Below are 21,574 nucleotides of genomic sequence, written 5' to 3'. Positions count from 1 at the left end.
TTCAAAATTGCATTTAGGCCCCAAATAAATGTTCATCCTGTGCGGCTTGATTTTAGAAGCCGGGGAAAATTTATTTCGGGATTTTTGGAGTCCGTTTAGTATTTCTTTCGTTAGTTTTTCTGCGCGGAATTATTTTAAAAAAAATCCGAACTGACTCCGGGCCGTACCCGAGCGGGACTCCGCCCAGGGGGCCTTTTTAAGTCGACCCCGCTGAGCCGCCGAAGCCCACCAGCCCGCCCGCCGAAACCCTAGCGCCGTGCCGCCTCGCCGCCGCCTCGCGCCGCCCCGCCCCGCCGCCGGCGGTTTTTTTAGATCCGCTTTCTTTTTATTTAGAAAGGTTTTTTTACGGTTTAGTTATTTAGCGAGCATTCGCTCGTTCGTTCGTTTTAACGAATGTGTTCATCGGTTAGATCCAGATAACGAACGTTCTTTCGTTAATCTGTTCGTCGTTTTTCTTTTTCTCGGATTTTCCACGATTATTTCTGATCGTGATTTCTGATCCGATTTTCGTTTTAGTATAACTTTTCTCTTGTTTATCGGAATCGGACGATTCAAACGCTTGGAGTTTCGTCTCGAAACCCTCTTTCTGTTTAACCAACTTAAACCAGTTTTTGCTCCTGTAAAAATTGCCTTAGATCCAGAATAATAAACAAAGCCTGTTTCTTTTGTTGTTTGTCTTTCGTTGCTTCGTTCGATTTGATCCTTTTTGCCAACCGGAGTTCTTAAGTTGAACTTTCTGGTTAGATCTCTTATTTGAGTTTTACCTGTGCATTAGTTGAGTACTTATTGTGTGTTTGTTTGTTTGCGATAGAGTACCCGGAGTGCGCCGCTTGTTACTTCGAATCGCTAGGTTTCTCGGATCATCAGCAAGGCAAGTAACACTTTGATCATACCTCCTACTACCCAGTTTTATTGCAATAGATCAATCCTCACACATTGCATGATTAGGATCTAATTAAATTGTGGGTTTGTGGAGTAGTTGAGGTAGAACCTATTACCTGTTTATTATCAAACCTTTGGGAGTTACTCTATGTTCGCTTATTATTGCTATGCTATGCTAGTAGACGTGGATTGGGTGAGTGTATCCATGATAGATGTGAGCTTTGTTAATTAATGGTTTATTTAAGGTGGCAACCTAAACACACATCTGGGTGGATTGAGGCACTTGGGTATTCCAGCGATTGCCTGTTTTCTTTTGGACCGCCACCCAGGCTCAAAGGGATCATGACATTATTCATACTAGAAACTTCCGTGTGCAGCCACAAGCTATTATGGGCTCTAGCATAGTTGACTAAGTCGTGCGAACTCTTACAGTGGTAGACTAGCAGATGTAGGGGATGTAGGTTGGTACGGTGTACCCGTTCGTAAGGTGCTAGCGCTTCTGAAAGACTATGTCTCGGTCATCAGTTTCTCAAACACCATGCAGTGCGAGAAAACCAACGGAGGAGATCGAGTCTTGTGGGGGAAAGTGCGCAAACCTCTGCAGAGTGTATAAACTAATCATGGTTAGTTGTGTCCCCGATTATGGACATCTTGAGTATCTAGTACCTGGATTATCATGTGAATCTCAACATGTTACTCTAAAATTAATTTTGTTGGGTTTGTTTAATGATGATGTTTAATTGGGATTGAGAATGCTGTCAACCATTCTCAATGTTTAACAACCACCATGATAGTTAAATAAATTTATTCCTTTGCAGTAGGGAAAAATTGGCTTTATGCAAAACTGTAACCATAGAGCTTTCCACCAGCCAAATATGCATGTAGAATAGCTGTTTCTTTCCATTACTCTCTATGTGTTACATTGCCAGCATATTCCATGTGCTGACCCGTTTTCGGGCTGCAACATTAATGTTGCAGACTTTTCAGACGATGATTAAGGAGTTTTAGGTCGTGATTCTATACTCAGTGATGCCGTTGGAGTTGATGGACTCACTTACCTTCCAAGCCTTCCGCTGTTATCGTTATTAGATGGCCTTAAGCCATATTTATTGTAATAAGTTCTCTTTTGAGACACTCGATGTAATAAGTGTGTGATTGCTACTCTGCTATAAATCCTTCAAGTACTGTGTGGTGTCAGCATTACTGATCCAGGGATGACACCGGAGCACAGAGATTGGACCGTTTGAGGTCTGATCGCTACAAAATGTTCTAGCAATTCAAACACCATCCTTTCCCTCCGTAACAGCATTTTGGCTTCAAAACATAATGAAAAAATCAGGTATACCACAAACAGTTTACTAGAAAGAATCATGTGCGATGCGATATAAAATATCTTAGCGTGCCGTCTTGTCTGGCTTATGCAGGAAGCTTCGTCGTCTACAGTCCACCGCCCCCGCTTGAACCACACTTGCGCGCCAGTTTCTCACCACACCGAGCGAAATTTTTTTGCCACCGCGGAAATATCTATCTCCCCGCCCACTCCCTCCTACCAAAAGCCACATTTCCACTATTCCTCCTTGCTTTCAAAGTTCAAACCTTCACTCCTGCTTGCTGGCAGCTCAGCCTCCTCGCCAGCGACCCTTCTTCTTGCAGCGCCGCCTCCTCACCGCTACCCTTCTTCTTGCAGCGCCACCTCCTCACCGGTGACCCTTCTTCTTGTAGCGTCGCCTCCTCCCTGGTGACCCTTCTTCTTGCTGCGTGGCCTCCTCGCCGCCGACCCTTCTTCTTGATGTGCGGCCTCGTCGATATGATCAGGTAATCCACACCCCACCCACACCATCCTCCTCCTTTCCCGTCCCACATGCCCCGACTGATAGAGCGACACCTTCCACTTAAATCACTGCCCCCCGCGTCCAATTAAGTACCGCCCACAGCAATTTTACATGTAGTATAACATGGAGCTGAGTAGCATGCGGCCGCACGCGCGAACGAGGTCGCTATGGCTGACATGCGTGTCGACCGCCCGATCTTAGAGGAGCACCTCGTCTTCGAGGCCACCATCGACATCGCCGCCCGGTTGTCTACTTTAAAATACAGTTCGTGATGTTTTCTCGAGGCCACCACCAGTGCCTTCTAGTGATTTGTCCTCTGTAATGTTAATATGCAATTTGATGTTCGGTTAACAGTTTGGTGCTCTGAAATGTAATGTTCAGTTAACACTTTGGTCCAACAATTGCTACATTTCGTAGTACTGTTCTCAAACATTCTTTGTTTTGTTAACTATATTATCTTCTAGTACATGTTTCTATTCTGCAATGTCGTGCTCAGTTAACTATTTTGGTTCATTTGCTCTGTTGTCCATTTAATTGTTTGGTTCAGTTCTGCAATTTGATTTTCATTTGTTGTGGGTACAATTTTGTATTGTTATGCATGTGACACCAATCGAATTTGGATGTACTCAATACATATTCTACTAATAGTATGGCAACTCTTAGTTAACCTGATCAAGATCTTCCTTATGTGTGTTGCAGGGAAACAATGGGAGACACTGCGGTTTACCATCGACGTTTGTTCAAGCAGGGTCCTTTGGCTAATAGCACATTATTGTGCAGTTGCAGGAATCATTCTAATATTTAGGTTTCTTATAATTTGGTCTTGCACATGTAAGTCTTGTTGTCAGAGGCTTAGACCCACTGTTCGACCCATTTTGCATATGGGGAAATGAGATGTCCATGAATATCAGTTAAGTCAAGAAACTCAGAAAGATTGTTAGGACGAAGAAACTTGCGACGAATAACCGCAAGATCTTTGTTTGCACAAGGAAGAAGACATCAGTCAACTATAGGATGGTACCAACTCTTTCACCTTGTTTTTACCCCTTGCGCCATTTCAAAATTTACAACAGTGATTTATGCATAGCTTTGTTTTCAGTACTTTTCAAAGCAGTTCACCGATGATTACCTCTCAAACCACCTGCATGGTCAAGAGGCGAGGAAGGTATTCATTCAACACCCACGGTACAATATTGAAGTCTTGCTGAAGAAGACGAAGGTTGGGTGGGCAATTATCCATAGTCACTGGCCTAAAGTTGCAAGGACATTCGACATCACTGAAGGCTCAATATTTTCTTTCCGCTTCTGCAGTTTCCCAGATGAGATTCATGTGTCTATTTACCATGTATGATGCTACTTTCCAAAGGTTTTTGATCCTGCATGTGGAACTTGGTGCTGTTGTGTAATGGCGTAACTGGGTGCAGAAGCTATCTGATGTAATTCGATTATGAAATCCTGGTTGCTTTTATACGGATATGAAATATCTAGCGTGTTTTATAAGAAATATTAGTTTGATTAGTACATGGATTATCAATAATAGGCTAATTACCCTGCTTATTGGGGTTTTCTATTGCAAACGGTTACTCAGACAACACAGTGGGTGATGAACTCAAACAACCTGCACGGTTTCTAGAAAGTATGCATGTTCGATCAACTAACAATCACACACGGCTTCCGGCAGTGAACTGTTTGCGTTAGGCCACCTCGCACACACGTTTCCACACAAAGAACTGTGTGGGATGTACATACCTACGGAAATGATTTTCTGGGATTCACCGTGTGGGATGTACATACCTAAGGAAATGATTTCTTAAATTCACCATGTGGGATGAATATACCTACGGAAATGATTCCTGGGATTCATCGTGTGGGATGTACATACCTACCGAAATGATTTCTGGGATTCACCGTGTGGGACGTACATACCTACGGAAATGTTTTCTAGGATTCACCATGTGGGATGTACATACCTACGGAAATGATTGGGTTTCCATGCCTTGCCCGATCGCACACGGCCCCAGCCTGGGTCCCACGAGGGCCTATCCCCGACGATTTATGGGTCGTGTGGGAAGGACCCCCCTATCGCCCACACTCACTTGGCGATGGTTCCAAATGCCATCGCGGAAAGGGGTTTTAAACCGTTTGTTTAGGATGTCATTGTACCAGTGTAATTACCATGCTTATTGGGGTTTTCTATTGCAGACAGTTACTCAGACAATACCGTGGGCGATGAACTCAAACAACCAGCACGGTTTCTAGAAAGTAGGCGTGTTCGATCAACTAACAGTCACACATGGCTTCTGGCAGAGAACTGTTTCCGTTAGGCCACCTTGCACAAACGTTTCCACACAAAAAACTGTGTGTGATATACATACGAACGAAAATGCTTTTCTAGGATTCACCGTGTGGGATGTACATACGAACGGAAACAATTCGGTTTCCATGCCCTGCCAGATCGCACACGAGCTCATTTTGTGTTCCAGGAGGGCCTATCCCCGACGGTTTCTAGGTCGTGTGGGAAGGACCCCCCTATTTCCCACACTCACTTGGCGACGGTTCCAAATGTTTGTCACGGAAAAGGGTTAAAAACTATTTGTATAGCACATCGCTGTACCAGTGAAGGCACCGGAGAAGAAAGAGAAGAAGAATACCGAGAAGAGGGAGGCCCGAGAAAGCCTCCGCCCAATAAGTCGTCTGGGCACCACGTCCGGGGAAACCCAAGCCCCCTCTGCTCACGAGGAGGAGCAGGAAGAGGACAGGGAGTAGAGCGACTCCTCCCGGACAAGAAAGAGGGCGGCGTCTGACGATGCAAAGGAGGATCTGCCTGCGGAGTCCTGGATTAGGGGGTCCTCGAACTGCCGGACTATATACTTTGCCTGGACTATTGGACTATGAAGATACAAGATTAAAGACTTCGTCTCGTGTCCGGGTGGGACACTCCTTTGCGTGGAAGGCAAGCTTGGCAATTCGGATATGTAGATATCCTCCCTTGTAACCGACTCTGTGTAACCCTAGCCCCCTCTGGTGTCTATATAAACCGGAGGGTTAGGTCCGTAGGACAGGAACAATAATCATAAGCATAGGCTAGCTTCTAGGGTTTAGCCTCTATGATCTCATGGTAGATCAACTCTTTTAATACTCATATCATCAAGATCAATCAAGGAGGAAGTAGGGTATTACCTCCATCGAGAGGGCCCGAACCTGGGTAAACATTGTGTCCCCCGCCTCCTATTACCATCCGCCTTAGACGCACAGTTCGGGACCCCCTACCCGAGATCCGCCGGTTTTGACACCGACATTGGTGCTTTCATTGAGAGTTCCACTGTGTCGTCACCATAGGGCTTGATGGCTCCTTCGATCATCAGCAACGATGCAATCCAGGGTGAGGTTTTTCTCCCCAGACAGATCTTCGTATTCGGCAGTTTCGTACTGCGGGCCAACTTGCTTGGCCATCTGGAGCAGATCGAGAGCTACGTCCCTGGCCATCAGGTCAGGTTTGGAAGCTTGAACTATACTGCTGACATCCGCGGAGACTTGATCTTTGGCGGATTTGAGCCCATGTCAAGTGCGCCGCACAGTCGCGATGAGCATGACTTAGCTCTGCCGCCGAACGGTGTTTGGGAGATCACACCTATGGCTACTCTGACCTTCAATCCGGAGCAGATCATGCCGTCCGAAGATGGGTGGATGGACCCCGCCATGGAGGCCGCATACCCAGTGGCGATAGAGCCGAATACTGACTTCACCTCCTATGAGACCTGTGTTGCCAGACCCTTGGATTCGTCCCCGGCCACAGGCTCCGAACTGCCTGCGTTTGTGCCTATCAAATCTGATTGGGCACCGATCATGGAGTTTACCTCCGCGGATATCTTTCAGCACTCGCCCTTGGGCGACTTGTTAAATTCATTGCGGTCTCTCTCCTTGTCAGGAGACCCTTGGCCGAACTATGTCTGGCTTGAGTGGGAATCGGGCGACGAAGAAATTCATTCCCCAGCCACCACCCACTTAATATCCACTGTCGACGACTTAACCGACATGTTTGATTTCAGCTCCGAAGACATTGACAGTATGGACGACGATGCAGGAGAAGAACAGGAACCACCGCCCATAGGGCGCTGGAGAGCCACCTCATCATATGATATATACATGGTGGACATCCCCAAAGAAAGCGATGACAATAAGGCAACAGAGGATAATCCCCTCGAGAAGCAATCTAAGCACCAGAATCATCGGTGCCGCTCTAAGCCCCGCCATAGCAAAAGCAGCGATACCGGCACAAGAGACAATAATGCTGCGGATAGTGCCGAAAACGAAGACAATCCCCTCCAGCCAGGCTTCAAGCGGGAGGATGGGCAAGCTAGCTCTAAGGAACAGGCGGCAGACGGAGAATCAGAGGATGACAATTACATGCCCCTCTCCAAAGACGAGGTGAGCCTCGGCGGCGAAGAATTTATCGTGCCTGAGGATCCTGTCGAGCAGGAGAGCTTCAAGCGCCGGCTTATAGCCACAGGAAAAAGCCTGAAGAAAAAGCAATAGCAGCTTCAAGCTGAACAATATCTGGTAGCGGATAGATGGACTGAGGTGCTGGCAGCCGAGGAATACGAACTCGAGCGCCCAACCAAAAGTTACCCAAAGCGCAGGTTGCTAACCCAACTCGAGGAGGAAGCATTAAAGCCTACACTACCAGCATATGATGCGGCTGACTGGCCACCTCGTGGCCGAGACAAAGCGGCATATCAGCCCGAAGTCCAGCCCGCACCCCGTCGCCAGTCAAACAAAAACACCAAGGCCCGGGGCAACACGCAGGACCCGGAGATGTATTGGAAAACAAAGTAGGACACACAAGATCGATCTACGGATCACGGGGGCGCGCCCCAACGCGTGACGACGACCGTCATGCCGGATATACTAAAAGCAAATCCGGTCGGGCCGAATACAACAGACAAGACTTGTATGAACTGCGTCGTGACATAGCTCGGCATAGAGGCGCCGTACACCCCCTATGCTTCACCGACGAAGTAATGGATCACGAATTCCCAGAAGGGTTTAAACCCATGAACATCGAATCATACGATGGCACAACAGACCCAGCGGTATGGATTGAAGAGCTCCTCCTCCACATCCACATGGCCCGCGGTGATGATCTACATGCCATCAACTACCTCCCACTAAAACTCAAAGGGTCGGCTCGGCATTGGCTGAATAGCCTTCTAGCAAACTCCATTGGTAGTTGGGAGAACTTGGAAGACGCATTTCTTGATAACTTCCAGGGCACTTATGTGCGACCACCGGATGCTGATGACTTGAGTCACATAACCCAACAGCCAGGGGAATCAGCCAGGAAATTCTGGACTCGGTTCCTAACTAAAAAGAACCAAATTGTCAACTGTCCGGATGCCGAGGCCTTAGCGGCATTTAAGCATAACATCCGCGACGAGTAGCTCGCCCGACACCTCGGCCAAGAAAAGCCGAAATCCATGGCAGCCCTCACAACATTCATGCCCCACTTTTGTGCGGGCTAGGATAGCTGGCTGGATCGTAGTTACAATACATCAAGAAACCCTGGCAATTCAGATGCCAAAGATAGCAACGGCAGGCCACGTCGCAACAGACACAAACGCGGCTACAACGGCGACAACGCCGAAGACATGGCAGTTAATGCCGGATTCAGTGACTCTAAATCCGGTCAGTGGAAAAAGGCATTCAAAAGAAGCAATCCGGGCCTGTCCAGCTTGGACCGCATACTCGATCGTTCATGTCAAATTCACAGCACCCCCGATAAACTAGCCAACCACACTAACAGAGAATGTTGGGTGTTCAAACAGGTCGGCAAGTTGAATGCCGAAACCAAGGAAAAGGGGTTGCATAGCGACGACGAGGAGGAGCCCCGGCCGCTGAACACAGGAGGACAGAAGAAATTTCCTCCCCAAGTGAAAACGGTAAACATGATATACGCAACCCATATTCCCAAGCGGGAACGGAAGCGTGCATTGAGGGACGTCTATGCGATGGAGCCAGTCACCCCAAAGTTCAACCCATGGTCTTCTTGTCTGATCACCTTCAATTGCAGGGACCACCCCACCAGTATCCGTCATGGCGGTTCTACCGCATTGGTCCTTGACCCCATCATTGAAGGATTTCACCTCACTCGAGTCCTTATGGACGGTGGCAGCAGCCTGAACCTGCTCTATCAGGATACAGTGCGTAAAATGAGTATAGACCCCTCGAGGTTCAAACCCACCAAAACCACCTTTAAAGGTGTCATCCCAGGTGTAGATGCATGTTGCACGGGCTCAATCACACTAGAAGTGGTCTTCGGATCTCCGGACAACTTCCGAAGCGAGGAGTTAATCTTCGATATCGTCCCCTTACGCAGTGGCTATCATGCACTGCTCAGACGAACTGCATTTGCCAGATTCAATGCGTTACTGCATTATGCATACCTCAAGCTCAAAATGACAGGACCTCGCGGGGTTATAACAGTTAATGGAAACACAGAACACTCGCTCCGCACGGAGGAGCACACGGCGGCCCTTGCAGCAGAAGCACAAAGCAGCCTCATGAGGCAAACCGCCAATTCGGCAAAAAAGACCCCGGACGCCATTAAGCGAGTCTGGAGTACCCTGCAAGAGGATCACCAGGAACGTTTAGAGCTCGCCTAGCAATTCGGCCTCCGTCCTAGTCCCAGTCAAGCGGCAAAATTTGCGCCCCGCGTACATAATTACGCACTCAAGATACCATGGGCATAGGCGGAGGCACGGCCATGGCACGGCCCACAATGCGGCTCAACCGCTTCAGGACCCGTATACCTTTAACATTTTCTTCCTTTCAGGCCCCTATTCTCTAAAGGCCCTCTCCGATCGTCTGATTATCGGACCCGTCACGGGAAGGAAACACCAAGGAAGCAAGAAGCTTTGACGTACAAGGGAATCCTCAGGTGGTCTCTGATAACAATCGATATACCTGTTTTGCATACCCACACGTAGCTTGACCTTGGATAGGACATGTCAAATAGTCCTATTTTTCACTTATTGCACTACATGTATGCATACGCTTTGACATATCATTTAAATAAACAATGCACAGCATCAGCTCATTATTTGCATTCCTTTATCTTTTTTTCCCTGTGTGCTTATTTACGACAAATCGCACCCGTACATTCTGATATGACCAGTGCGCCAGGGGCTTCAGTGTACCCCATAACACAACATGAAAAGTCCAAACACTTTCGACAGTGCGGCACCCCGAACTTATAGCATTATATGCATCAGCTCTGAATCATGTCTTGGGTCAATATTTGGGTTTGCCCGGCTCCCATGTTTTGGTACCTTACGTTCCGCTATATTGGCTAAGGTAGCACTGGGAGAAGTACTGCGATTGTGTCCCGGTTCTTCCGGACGAGCACCTTAGTAGAGAAAGCCGAAAACTGACTGTCATGATGCGACGAGAGCTGGTCGTTGTTCGAGAGGTCTCAAATCCTTAAAGATTTTTTCCGCTTCGGGCGAAGAGTCGGCCTTGTCCGATTTAGGCGTACATAGCGCCCCAAGTTCGTCCTTCCGAATACTAGGGGCTTCGCCAAAATTTAAAATTGTAGACTTCTATGGCTAAGTGAGAGTGATAAAGCTTTATAGTCGGATTGCCTGGTTCGTTGTGCTGAACACCTCCTTCAAAGGACCCAAAACTGGGATAAAGAGTGATCAGGTTTATCCTGAACACCTTAGTACTAGTTACATGGGGCAGAAGCTGACGATTGGCCATCTCTCAAATTTTATAAACGGCCACACAAAAGGTAATATTTTAAATTAACAAGCGTTACATAGCGCACATGAACTCGTTTCACATTACAAGATCACATGAGTACATTCATTCAAATATTACATCCTTAGAACATTCCTCTGCCACGAGGCGAGCACCCTTCAGGACACTGTCATAATACTTTTCGGGGTGGCGATGCTCCTTGCCCACCGGCGGCCCTCCTTCACCAGCTTTTCGGCGTCCATCTTCGCTCAGTGCACTTTCGCCCGAGCAAAAGCCCTGCGCACACCATCAATGCAGACGGACCGCTTTATGACTTCAAACCGTGGGCAGGCGTTCACAAGACGCCTTACTAGGCCGAAATAGCTGCCAGGCAGGGGCTCGTCGGGCCACATCCGGACTATGAGGCCCTTCATGGCCAGTTCGGCCGCCTTGTGAAGCTCGACCAGTTGCTTCAACTGGTCGCTCAAGGGCATCGGATGTTTGGTCCCAGTATACTGAGACCAGAACAACTTCTCTGTCGAGCTCCCTTCCTCGGCCCGGTAGAACTCCGCGGCATCCGACACACTGCTGGGTAGATCTGCGAACGCTCCTGGAGAGCTCCGAATTTGGGTAAGTAAAAGGAAGGTTTCCTTCACATGCTTGCTTTGCATAATGAATGCCTTACCCGCCGCTATCTTCTTGACCGCCTCAATTTCCTGGAGGGCCTTTTGGGCTTCGGCCTTGGCATTTTGTGCGGTCTCGAGGGCCTTCGCAAGCTCGGACCCTTGCGTCTTTGAGTCACGCTCCAAGGACTCATACTTCTTGAAAAACTCCTGGAGCTCTTCCTGAACCTCGACGACTCGGGCCTCTTGCTTCTCGCGCTTAGCTTTTTAGGAGGCTGGCACAGGCTTTAGTCAATCCACTTTTGGCGGACCGAACCTTCTTGACCACAGCACTCATGATAGTGATGTTCTCTTCATCAATGGAAGCGCCGCGAAGCGCTTCCAGCAAATTATCCGATGCCTCTGGATGGACAGAGGCCATCGGCGAAGCGCTTCCAGCAGTAGCAGTAGTAGTAGTAGCAGCAGCAGCAGCAGCAGTAGTAGTAGTAGTAGCAGTAGTAGTAGCAGCAGTAGTAGTAGTAGTAGTAGGAGTAGTAGGAGTAGTAGTAGTAGTAGTAGTAGTAGTAGTAGTAGTAGTAGTAGTAGCAGCAGCAGCAGTAGTAGCAGTAGTAGTAGCAGTAGTAGGAGCAGTAGTAGTAGCAGTAGTAGTAGCAGTAGTAGTAGTAGCAGTAGTAGTAGTAGCAGTAGTAGTAGTAGTAGTAGTAGTAGTAGTAGTAGCAGTAGTAGTAGCAGTAGTAGCAGCAGGAGTAGCAGCAGTAGTAGCAGCAGGAGCAGCAGCAGGAGCAGCAGCAGCAGCAGCAGCAGCAGCAGCAGCAGCAGTAGCAGTAGCAGTAGCAGTAGCAGTAGCAGCAGCAGTAGCAGCAGCAGCAGTAGTAGTAGTAGTAGTAGTAGTAGCAGCAGCAGCAGCAGCAGCAGCAGCAGCAGCAGCAGCAGCAGCAGCAGCAGCAGTAGTAGTAGTAGTAGTAGTAGTAGTAGTAGTAGTAGTAGTAGTAGTAGTAGTAGTAGTAGTAGTAGTAGTAGTAGTAGGAGTAGTAGTAGTAGTAGTAGTAGTAGTAGTAGTAGTAGTAGTAGTAGTAGTAGTAGTAGTAGTAGTAGTAGTAGTAGTAGCAGTAGTAGCAGTAGTAGTAGTAGCAGTAGTAGCAGTAGTAGCAGTAGTAGCAGCAGCAGTAGTAGTAGTAGCAGTAGTAGTAGTAGTAGTAGTAGCAGGAGTAGTAGCAGGAGTAGTAGCAGGAGTAGTAGCAGTAGTAGTAGTAGTAGCAGCAGCAGCAGCAGCAGCAGCAGCAGCAGCAGTAGTAGTAGTAGTAGTAGTAGTAGTAGTAGTAGTAGTAGTAGTAGTAGTAGTAGTAGTAGCAGCAGTAGCAGTAGCAGTAGCAGTAGCAGTAGCAGTAGCAGTAGCAGTAGCAGTAGCAGTAGCAGTAGCAGTAGCAGTAGCAGTAGCAGTAGCAGTAGCAGTAGCAGTAGCAGTAGTAGTAGCAGTAGCAGTAGCAGTAGCAGGAGTAGTAGTAGGAGTAGTAGTAGTAGTAGTAGTAGTATTAAATTACCGATGGAAGTGGACGAAAGAGGGGATGCCTTCCGGGGCATCCCCAAGCTTTGACTTTTTGGTGTCCTTGGATTATCTCGGGGGTGCCATGGGCATCCCCAAGCTTAGGATCTTGCCACTCCTTGTTCCATAATCCATCAAAAGAATTCACCCAAAACTTGAAAACTTCACAACACAAAACTTAAAGTAGAAAACTCGTGAGCTCCGTTACCGAAAGAAAACAAAAGACCACTTCAAGGTACTGTAATGAACTCATTATTTATTTATATTGGTGTTAAACCTACTGTATTCCAACTTCTCTATGGATTATAAACTATTTTACTAACCATAGATTCATCAAAATAAGCAAACAACACACGAAAAATAGAATCTGTCAAAAACTGAACAGTCTGTAGTAATCTGTAGCTAGCGCAAGATCTGGAACCCAAAAATTCTAACATAAATTGCTGACGTGAGTAATTTACTATTAATCATCTGCAAAAAGAATTAACTAAATATCACTCTTCAAATAAAAATGACAGCAGTTCTCGTGAGCGCTAAAGTTTCTATTTTTTACAGCAAGTTCAACAAGACTTTCCCCAAGTCTTCCCAACGGTTCTACTTGGCAGAAACACTAATTAAACACAAAAAACACAACCAAAACAGAGGCTAGATAATTTATTTATTACTAAACAGGAGCAAAAAGCAAGGAATAAAAATAAAATTGGGTTGCCTCCCAACAAGCGCTATCGTTTAACGCCCCTAGCTAGGCATAAAAGCGAGGATAGATCTATGTATTGCCATATTTGGTAGGCAATTCTTCGATGACGCATCTATTTCCCTTAGGAATTTCTTTCTTTCTAGTGATTATCAAACTTTTAGGCACAAGATCAAAAAATTCATTTGTAGCAATTGGTTCCTTAATGATAGCAAAAAGATTGGGATGAATACTTATAGATTTAAGATCTGCAGTTTCCTTACTAGATGATTCACCCTTATTTTTAGGAACATACATAAGCTTGGCAATTTTAGTAGGAGGACTTGGAGAATTCTTTACGGAAGAAAGAGCGGTTCCCAAGTTTGTAATGATACCCTCAAGTTTATCAATTCTAGTAGAATCTAAGTTTATCTTCTCATTAACTATGGGTTCCTTTTCCTTAATATTTTTCAAAGTCATTCCTACCTTAGATACATATTGAGTAATTTGATTGTGGATATTTTTATCTAGATTTTCAATTAATTCAATAGTAGCAACTTTATTTTCAATAATTTAAAGTCTTTGCATAACATGCTCCAAAGTTAACATGGTTCCATTAACCAAAAGAGGTGGTGAGCCAAATAAATCTAACATAGCATTATAAGAATCAAAAGTATGGCTACCCAAGAAGTTCCCTCCGGTAATGGTATCAAGGATATATATATATACCAAGGATTAACACCTACATAAAAATTGCAAAGAAGAACTAAGGTAGATTGCTTCCTGGTAGATCTATTTTGAGCATTGCAAATTCTATACCAAGCATCTTTTAGATTTTCTCCCTCCCTTTGTTTAAAATTTAGAACTTATCTCTCGGGAGACAATGGAGAAGATATGAGACTAGCCATGATGAAAAGCAAACAAACTAGCACACGAGCAAACAAAAAGGCAAGTGGAAAAGACAGGGAGGATAGAGAGAGAGAGAGAGGGCGAATAAAATGGCAAGGGTGAAGTGGGGGAGAGGAAAACGAGAGGCAAATGGCAAATAATGTAATGTGAGAGATAGGGATTGTGATAGGTACTTGGTATGTTGACTTTTGCGTAGACTCCCCGGCAACGGCGCCAGAAATCCTTCTTGCTACCTCTTGAGCTCGCATTGGATTTCCCCGAAGAGGAAGGGATGATGCAGCAGAGTAGCGTAAGTATTTCCCTCAGTTTTTGAGAACCAAGGTATCAATCCAGTAGGAGGCCATGCTCAAGTCCCTTGTACCTGCACAAAACGATAGCTACATGCAACCAACGCGATTAGGGGTTGTCAATCCCTTCACCGTCACTTACGAGAGTGAGATCTGATAGATATAATATTTTTGGTATTTTTGGTATAGAGATGCAAAGTGAAAAGTAAAAGGCAAAGTAAAAAAGCAAGATTAAAGTGATGGAGATTGATATGATGAGAATAGACCCGGGGGCCATAGGTTTCACTAGTGGCTTCTCTCAAGAGCATAAGTATTCTACGGTGGGTGAACAAATTACTGTTGAGCAATTGACAGAATTGAGCATAGTTATGAGAATATCTAGGCATGATCATGTATATAGGCATCACATCCGTGACAAGTAGACCGAAACGATTCTGCATCTACTACTATTACTCCACTCATCGACCGCTATCCAGCATGCATCTAGGGTATTAAGTTAAAAACAAAGTAACGCCTTAAGCAAGATGACATGATGTAGAGAGATAAATTCATATAATATGAAATAAACCCCATCTTGTCATCCTCGATGGCAACGATGCAATATGTGCCTTGCTGCCCCTTCTATCACTGGGAAAGGACACTGCAAGATCGAACACAAAGCTAAGCACTTCTCCCATGGCAAGAACTACCAATCTAGTTGGCCAAACCAAACGGATAATTTGAAGAGACTTGCAAAGATAACCAATCATACATAAAAGAATTCAGAGAAGATTCAAATATTATTCATAGATAGACTTGATCATAAACCCACAATTCATTGGTCTCAACAAACACACCGCAAAAAGAAGATTGCATCGAATAGATCTCCACAAGAGAGGGGGAGAACTTTGTATTGAGATCCAAAAAGAGAGAAGAAGCCATCTAGCTACTAAATATGGACCCAAAGGTCTGAGGTAAACTACTCACACTTCATCGGAGAGGCTATGATGATGTAGAAGCCCTCCATGATGATGGCCCTCTCCGATGGAGCTCCGGAACAGGCCCCAAGATGGGATCTCGTGGATATAGAAAGTTGTGGCGGTGGAATTAGGGTTTTGACTCCTGTTCTGATCGTTTGGGGGTACATAGGTATATATATAGGAGGAAGGAGTACGTCGGTGGAGCTCCGAGGGGCCCACGAGGCAGGGGGCACGCCCCCCACCCTCGTGACCACCTCTCTGATGCCTTGGCGTAGGGTCCAAGTCTCCTGGATCATGTTCGGTGAGAAAATCACGTTCCTGAAGGTTTCATTCCGTTTGGACTCTGTTTGATATTCTGTTTCTTCGAAACACTGAAATAGGCAAAAAACAGCAATTCTGGGCTAGGCCTCCAGTTAATAGGTTAGTCCCAAAAATAATATAAAAGTGGAAAATAAAGCCCAATATAGTCCAAAACATTAGATAATATAGCATGGAGCAATCAAAAATTATAGATACGTTGGAGATGTATCAGTACTCGGTGGCCAGCTTTGTGCTGCGACTTGGCGTACCTTTGAGCTTCTTTGGCTGCGTCTAGATCCTTTTGTAGTTGACCTATGGATTCAGGTGCTATAGGGGGAAACCTATGTTGAATAGGGTACCCTAAAAATTCATGTGTTTAAAAAAACTTTTCCCTCACCATGGGCTTCGTTGGTAAACTTCTTGACCGCTTCTAGTTCGGCTTTGGCATCAGCTAACTATGTTTGGCTCAGTTCGAGATCCTCGAATAATTTCTTATTATGTTCCCTCAAAGCCTACAAAATATCAAAAATACATATACTTATTGATCCTTAACTCGGTCATCCCACCCGAATCAAGGTTCGAGGGATACTGGGTTAGGATTTATGTTCGATTTCTAAACCAATCTTGTACCTATATGTTGGCGGTCAAGAGGTTGGCAATCCCCTCAAGCCCTGTTCGCGCTCCTCTGAGATACGCGTCCAGCAAATTAAATGCATTGAACTCTTGATTGGGAAAAAGCGATGTGGCGCAAGGATTCCCACCGTTGTTGGTGATTCATCACACTTTCAACTTCATAATTAGTAATGAGACATCCTTTGGATCCTCCAGAGGTGGGTCTATGGCAGAATCTTTAGCATTGACCCCGGCCCGCGCCGACCCAAGTCCAGGGTTACGCCCTGACACCTCCTGGACGTCTTCGGACGGTTGTTGTGGTGATCTTCTTCTGCAAGTCTCAATAATGTTTAAAGGGACCTGTGGTGGAAATGTTCGCAATGGCTTCGGATATACTACCTTTGGGTTGAGGGTGCCGCCGATGCAGCTCCCGCAGCTGCCTTACGCTTGGAAGAACTATTGCTAGCCGACGCCAATGCATTCGGCGTCGCTCCGATTGGTGTTCGGCGCGTGGTGCACCGGCCCTTGGGGGTAGAAGTCAGCATACTTGGAGTAGCGCGAGGAAAATGCCCCAATCGGGAAGAGGCCTTCTTGCTACTTACAGCGAAAGAGGAGAGGGCCCCAGGGTGGTCGGCTATGAGGGCCACCTTGGTACCGTCAAGGCTTTCCTAGAAAAAGACCTTGTCCTCGAAATCAATGGACGTCTCTGGATCATCATGAAATCCCGGGTCATCATCACAGGAATGGCTCTCCGATTGAGGAGAAGGGCAGGTAATGGGCTCAATCTGGCGCCTCCAGTTCTCTTCAAAAAGACATTGAACTTAGCCATTCCCTATGAAATAAGAAGTTGAACTTAGCCATACTATGGGGTTATAGCTCATGTTTCCGTCCATGTTCCTCAAATGGGCAAACTCTTCTTCTTCTCCTTTGAAGAGATCGGCTAGTATTGCAACCATGGCCGCCTGATTACCCGGCCCTTGTATTTTGTAGCGGGTCGCGTCGCTTGTCCCGTTATAACACCACCGAGCCTCTATTGAAGAGGATGTACGCACTAAGCTATGACGGCGGCCATCATGTCAATCATGGTCAACTTGCTGTGGGTTAGCAGCCGAACCTTGGCGGCCAGTCATAGCACCTCGGCACTTGTCGGTGTCAAAACCGGCGGATCTCGGGTAGGGGGTCCCGAACTGTGCGTCTAGGATCAATGGTAACAGGAGACAGGGGACATGATGTTTACCCAGGTTCGGGCCCTCTCTATGGAGGTAATACCCTACTTCCTACTTGATTGATCTTGATGAATATGAGTGTTACAAGAGTTGATCTACTACGAGATCGTAATGGCTAAAACCTAGAAGTCTAGCCTATGAATATGGTAATGAGTATATGTGTTTACCTTTCCAGACTATCCCCTATGGTTTATATAGGCACCGAGGGGATCTAGGGTTTACATGGAGTCGGTTACATAAGAAGGAATCTTCGGTCGTCAAGCTTGCCTTCCACGCCAAGTAGAGTCCAATCCAGACACGGTGCAGTCTTCGGTCTTCATGTCTTCACAACCCATCAGTCCAGCCCATAGATAACAGGCCGGACACCCGAGGACCCCTTAGTCCAGGACTCCCTCAGTAGCCCCCGAACCAGTCTTCAATAGCGAAGTGCTCAGCACACATGTTATCTTCGGCATTGCAAGGCAGGTTCCCCCTTCAATGATCTCCAAGTAATGTATTCCGCCATTTGACCCTAATATCGCCTCCTTGGCTTCTATGCGTTGAATAATCTTCATCCTCCATGTGTCGAGCGAATGTGGAAAGTTAGGGTGTTTTTTGCGAATAACACCTCATCCATGCGAGGAAGAGCGCCTATTTAACGACATTGGATCCTAGATCCATTCAGCGCTGCGCAGAAGAAATCCCCAGAGACTGCATAGGAGAAACCATTCTAGCATGGCTAGCATCCCCAGCTCTTCCGCTCGTCCCAGCCCAGAGAAAGGCGAGTGGGAGAAGTGTTCCGTGTTTTATAGCCCTTTGACGAAGTTGCAAACGCAAGGATACCTATCCCACGCAGATCTAGTCCCTGTTCGAGGAGGGCTAGATTCCTTCAATGAGGGGACTCAGGCAGAGGACTTCCCCAATCCGTCCGGGGGAGAGCGAGTGTGTTTGGTCCCCTGCCTGTTAAGAGGCATTGGATTTCCTATCCATCCATTCCTCCGAGGGCTCCTGGAGTACTACGGCCTCCAGCTGCACAACTTCACTCCGGCCTCTATTCTGCACATTGCGGGTTATGTTGCTTTATGCAAACTTTTCCTGGGCATCGAGGACCATTTCGAGTTGTGGAGGAAGCTATTTTGTCTCGTCCCGCGTAATCACGAAGGGTCAATATTTGAAGTGGGCGGTGCCGAAGTATGGCGCGTCGCCGATACCGGATACCCATCCGGTACACCAAGGAAGGCATATGATGACTGGCCCTCCGAATGGTTTTATATAGAGGACGTTGCGCTTCCCGACCCGGTTCGAAAGGGTCTTCCCAAATTTGCGCACATCCCACTGAAGAAACGCCACAGTTGGCGTCCCCGGAGTCTCAAAGAGGTAGATGGCGCAGAGGATCGTCAGCTGATGAGGAGGATGAAGGAGCTCAGTCAGTCCGGACTCACAATAGTTGAAGTTATGGCAATTTCCATAACGCGAGGGGTTCAGCTACTCCAATACAGAGGGCTCCCAATGTGGCACTTCAATGGGGAGGACGACGCCTCTCGTTGTGGCCGAGAAGGTCCAGATACCCCTGCCGCTTTGGCTAAAACATTAGCCGAACTGTTCAAAGGGGAGGAAAAGGAATTTCTCCGCATCAAATTCAGATATGGGTATTCTATGTACAACCCTCCCAGCTGGGTAAGGCCCGACCCCTCTGTTTTTACTCCTTCCATCTCCGGATTGCCTTTGATAAACTTTTTAACTTTGTCTGCCTATGACAACACTGCGAAAATTCACCGAGGGATTTTGTAGTCCCGCCCCATAGCCGGAGGATCACAACCGGGAGCTTGATCCCGGGTTCGAAGAGGATCCGGAGATATTTGTGGTGCTTGTGGAGGGGGTGTTTTACCAGACGAGCTACGATTGCACAGAGGTGGCCATCATCGCCGAGTACCCCGGTCTTCTTCTAGCTTCATACGTAAGGGATCCGAACACACCTTATTCAAAAAGATATTTCTCCTTCCTTCTTACCCACCGCACCATCTTGTGCTCCAAAGGGGAAGGGTTCGGTGCGCCGTACTAATCCTAGGGTACCTCCTAAGAGCGCGTCCCCCATGCTGGGCGAGCCTTCCAAGAGGAAGGCAAACGAAGATACGGCCATGCCTTCATCGAAGAGTTATGAATCAGCCAACCTGCACCTAAGCAGTCACGCCCAACCGTGACCTTCCTGTCATCCATGTGTCAGGAGAAAGATGCGTCAGACTGTATCCGGAGGTTCGAGCAGTCGTACTTCCCGCAGCCAGGATTCAAATCCTACCATGAAGACGAGGGCTGATATGGAGGCGAAGCCGGACTGTCCTCCAGCCGAGGACTCGGATGATGTATCCGTTACCAACTCGGAAGTTGGAAGTGCTATGAATCATCGGCGCCGCCGGGCCATTTTACAGGACCCTGGCTTTTCAGAGGAGTCGTTTAATGCCTTCAACTCGGCGGATGTGTATATCCGAGCTGCTCGAGATGGGATTAACAGGGCCACAAAGCAACATTTGAAAGATGTGCAGGTAAATTTATTTTGTCTTACTATGATAACCAATAGCCCCCGAGACTTAAAGGAGTTGAAAGAACTGATTTAAGGATCAATGCGTTACCAGGTGCTTACAGATAAGAACACCCAGCTAGCTCAGGAGCTGGAAAAGTGTCAGCGCCGGGTGCTTGCTGCCAATGCCGAACTGGAGAAATACAAGGCATCTCCCGGTAATGTTTCCTTCTATCGAAAATTCAGAATGATACGCCGACAATGCAGATCCGGGTGTTAATCTTTGTGTTTGGCTGTTAGACCAAGTACAAGAGCAGCTGGACGCTGCTCGAAGCGAAAAACGCGGAGCCAAAAGGCAACTACTGGCGGGCACGCGTGTATTGACGACGGTCGTCCAAGAGAAGAAGAAACTCCAGGACTCGAACGCCAAACTGGGTGAAGAACTGAAAGATGTGCGAGCTCAGCTAGCTGACTCCGTGAAGGAGAACAAGAAGCTGCGAGGCGGCATATTCAGTATGTGTCCACTGTTGTTTTATAACAGCTTTGGAGGTAACTGTAGGTGATTAAGCTATAATTGTAGGTGTTTTGACGAACCGCCCTGAAGAGGAGGTGTCTGGATCATTGAGTGATCTACTGCAAGGGCTGTCACGGTTGCACGAGCAAGCTCGGCAGGCGATGCGGAGTGCGGCCAAGGCTTTATGGCCATCCGACCCCCCTCCAGGAAGCATGGAGGAGCTGATAGAGCTGTTCAAGGGGGCACGGCGGCGTATCCAGCTGTGGAAGATATCGGCATGCCGGGAGGCCGTGCGAGAGGCCTGGGCCATGGTGAAGACGCGGTATACCAAGCTGGGTCCTAATCACATGGCTCGTGTCGGACCACTAGGGTCAAATGGGGAAGAAATTCCAGTAAGTTTAGTGTATAACCAAGTAGCGGTGGCCGCCAAATACTCCCAATAGGATTGTAAGTTAGATTGCCTGTTGGAAGGTATAGAAGAGGATGTGTTCGAGTCCAAGTGACTATGTATTTTCCTCATCTAGCCGAATTATATATCATTTGTCATGGCAGACCTTTTCGCTTCAACCTCCGGTCCCAAAGGTGCGGAGTGTTTCCAAATACCGTCGCAGCCGAATAGGCCGGGGTATGCTTGGAAAACTAGGTGTAGGGGTCAGAGTTGCTTGAACAGACAAGTTGTATACGGCTAGCTATGTTATATTACATTGATATCGTAAGAAACATCTTCCAGAGAGAATAGTTCCGTTAATGGTTCCTTTCCCTGGGTGTGTATGCGTTTAATGCGCATGTCCGAATTGTGGTGTGAGCACCATGGTTTGTATAACTTCTAGGGGTGCACAACGGAGTGAGTGTAAAAAACATCTTTAATTCACCGACTGAATATTCCCTTAAGAATGCTAGCTTTAGGCTTCACCCAGTCTGAGGTACACATCCGGATGACCCAGCGGTAACAATCACAGAGGTGCTCCCTTTATGCCCTAGTC

The sequence above is a fragment of the Triticum aestivum genome, chromosome 2A (assembly GCF_018294505.1).
Source record: "Triticum aestivum cultivar Chinese Spring chromosome 2A, IWGSC CS RefSeq v2.1, whole genome shotgun sequence".
Classification (NCBI taxonomy): Eukaryota; Viridiplantae; Streptophyta; class Magnoliopsida; order Poales; family Poaceae; genus Triticum; species Triticum aestivum.
This window is presented reverse-complemented; position numbering follows the sequence as displayed.